Source organism: Phyllostomus hastatus, unplaced genomic scaffold (assembly GCF_019186645.2).
Source record: "Phyllostomus hastatus isolate PE091 unplaced genomic scaffold, TTU_PhHast_1.1 phas_contig_16, whole genome shotgun sequence".
Lineage (NCBI taxonomy): Eukaryota > Metazoa > Chordata > Mammalia > Chiroptera > Phyllostomidae > Phyllostomus > Phyllostomus hastatus.
The window spans coordinates 10,302,275-10,305,344 of NW_025333643.1; positions in this window are offsets into that span (position 1 = coordinate 10,302,275).

Below are 3,070 nucleotides of genomic sequence, written 5' to 3' on the forward strand. Positions count from 1 at the left end.
ATTTAGCTTGTTTCTACCCAGTCACCAGCCTTGGGAAAGGTACAGCCCCCCATCCCCACCCCCATTTCCATCCTTGAGTGCCACAAGCTCAGGGCCATGGCCCATTCATTCCCAGAGAGCTCTCTCTGCTTCCACAGCATTCTTTTCCCCATTCGTGGAAGAAAAAAAATTAATTAATGGGGCCAGTGTTTTCATTTTTTTTCTTTAAAAAAAGATCTTATTTATTCATTTTTAGAGGGAGGGAGAAAGAGAGGGAGAGAAACATCAATGTGCAAGAGATACATCAGTTGGTTGCCTGTCCCATGCCCCCAGCTGGGGACCTGACCCACAACCCAGGCATGTGTCCTGACAAGGAATCAAACTGGTGATCTTCAGTTGCACAGGCCGGCGCTCAATCCATTGAGCCACACCAGCTAGAGCTCTCAATTTTATGTGATTGTGCCATGCACTTCTCTTAAAATTTTTTGCATCTTCAACAACTTCTCTAACAAGAGCTCACAGGCACCAGACAGGTGACCAAGGACACAGAACTCAGCAGTGCCGGGAAAACGGGGCTGGGGTTTTCTTTGGGGTGGTGAACTGTTCTAAAATCAGATATGGTAATGGTGGCACAACTTCATGATATACTAAAAACCACAGAACTGCACACTTTAAAAGGGTGAATTTTATAATATGTGATTAGTATCTCAATTTAGAGATTATATGAGAAAAGAAAGCACTACAGGGACTGATGCGAGAACAGAAACTGGCAGCCCCTGGTCAAAGGTGGCCCATGTGGTGTTCTGCTTAACTGACACAATGAGGTGTTTTACAATCATTTTTAAAGGTATAATTTGCATACAATAAAATGCACCCCTTTTCTACGTGTGCATCTCTGAGTGCTGACAGGGGCGACCACCACCACAGCCACGGCACAGTGTGCTCCCTCGGCCCAGAGATCCCCTGCCAGAGACATCCTCACCACGGGCAACTGTTGATCTGACCTTTATCTTTGTATTCATTTTGCCTGTGTTTTGAAAATTCATCATAGAGTAATACTCTTTTGTGTCTATTTTTGAAATTCATCTACATTGTTGCATGTACCTGAAGATTATTCCTTTTTTTCTTCAATGTTCACCCATTTGGGTTTTTTTTTAAAGATTTTATTTATGTATGTATTTTTAGAGAGAGGGGAAGGGAGGGAGAATGAGAGAGAGAAACACCAATGTGTGGCTGCCCACCCCCTCGCGCCCCCAACTGGGGGTCCAGTCCACAACCCAGGCATGCTCCTCAACCAAGAACTGAACCAGTGACCCCCTGGATTGCAGGCCGGTGCTCAATCCACTGAGCCACACCAGCCAGGGCTAATGTTCAACCATTTCTTTATTTTAGGTTAAATAACATTATTTTGCTCATACAAAATATCCAAGGAATGGAGATTCACCAGCTCTCTAGTCTACTGATATTCAAAATATTGTACCCATGTTAGTGCAGTTTTGAGTATATGCCCTCCCATATGTTTATGTCTAAATCATATTATTTTATATATATACACATCACTCTAGTAAAAAATTGCATGCATTATAAAAGTAGACAAAATATAGAAATTTTAAAAGAAAGCAGTAAAGATGAGATAAACTATTTTAAGTAAATTTTATTTTATCTATTAAAGAAGTATGATCATGTGGCCCCTCACAAAATATTATATTAATGATTATTGTTAAATAATATTGAAGTAAATTACAATATTAAAATATTAATAATATTAAAGAGATATGATTTTAAATGCTTCTTTTTATATTACTGAACTATAACTGAAATACAACAAATTACATGTTTAAACTATACAGTTTGATTAGTTTTGACATATAATATACTCCTGAAACTATCACTACAATAAAGAGAACAGATATTTTATCACCCCCCAAAGTTTCTTCCTGTCTCTTTGCATCCCATCCCTTCTTCTGCCACCACTGCCAGGGAGCTGTTTTTCACTACAAGATAGTTTGCATTTTCTAGAATTTTATATACATGGAACTATATTGTAAATTCTCTTTTTGGCCTGTTTTTTTCTCATGTAGCATAATGATTTTGAGATCCCTCCATGTTGCTACATGTAGCAGTAGCTCACTTCTTTTCCTTGCTGAGTAGTATCTCATTGTATGATGCATGGCAGCTGTGTGACCATTCCTTTGCTGATGGCCATCGGGCTGTCATTCCCACTCTGGAGCTGTGGTTCTCACTCTGGAGCTGTGGTGAGTAATGCTGCTGTGAGCATTCTTGTGCAAGTCTTTCTGCAGACATGCATTTTCATTCCTCTTAGTTAATAGCGCACACAATATGTTAAATAGTAAACATAATATTTTAATAACATACTTAATTAATAATATATATTAAATATAGAATAAAATATAATGGGAAATACATAATATGTCAATGAAATATTAGATGTATGTGTGATACAAAATTTGTAATGTATAAATGAAAATATAATAAAAAGTAATTAATATAACAGGTATTAAATATGCATGGATACATAAATGTCCCATCAATAGTCATAAACATTAAAAAGTATATATACACATACAATTACATACATATGTAACTATATGAGCACACACATTTTTATTTAATGTGTATGCTTTCAATGGGGCATTTTGTCCCTAGTCCCTATGGGTCTCTATACACCTGCTCTGGTCACCACATTGAAAAGAAACGATCACTGAGGCTTCACCCCAGAGAGATCACATCCAAGACTGGGTTGGGACTGAGGTTGCTTGGGGCTGAGGGACTAGCATCTGGAACCAGGACACCCATTTTCACTCTGCTGGCCAAGGACTCTTGTCTCTAACTATTTGCAAGCCAGGAGCCAGGAGGAGTGGACAGCAGGGCCAGCTCAGGCATGAAACATTCTCAAAGCTCAACATGTCCTTTCTGGAGGGTCAGAGGTAGGTTCATAAAGAGGGCTGGCCATTAGGCCCTTGAAAGAAATTTGCAAGGACGAGCTCAAAGGAACTATGACCATGGACCCTTCCCATTTCTCCCACAAACCACCTGCTGGGTTAGGCAAGCACAGCCTGCATCCTCTGAT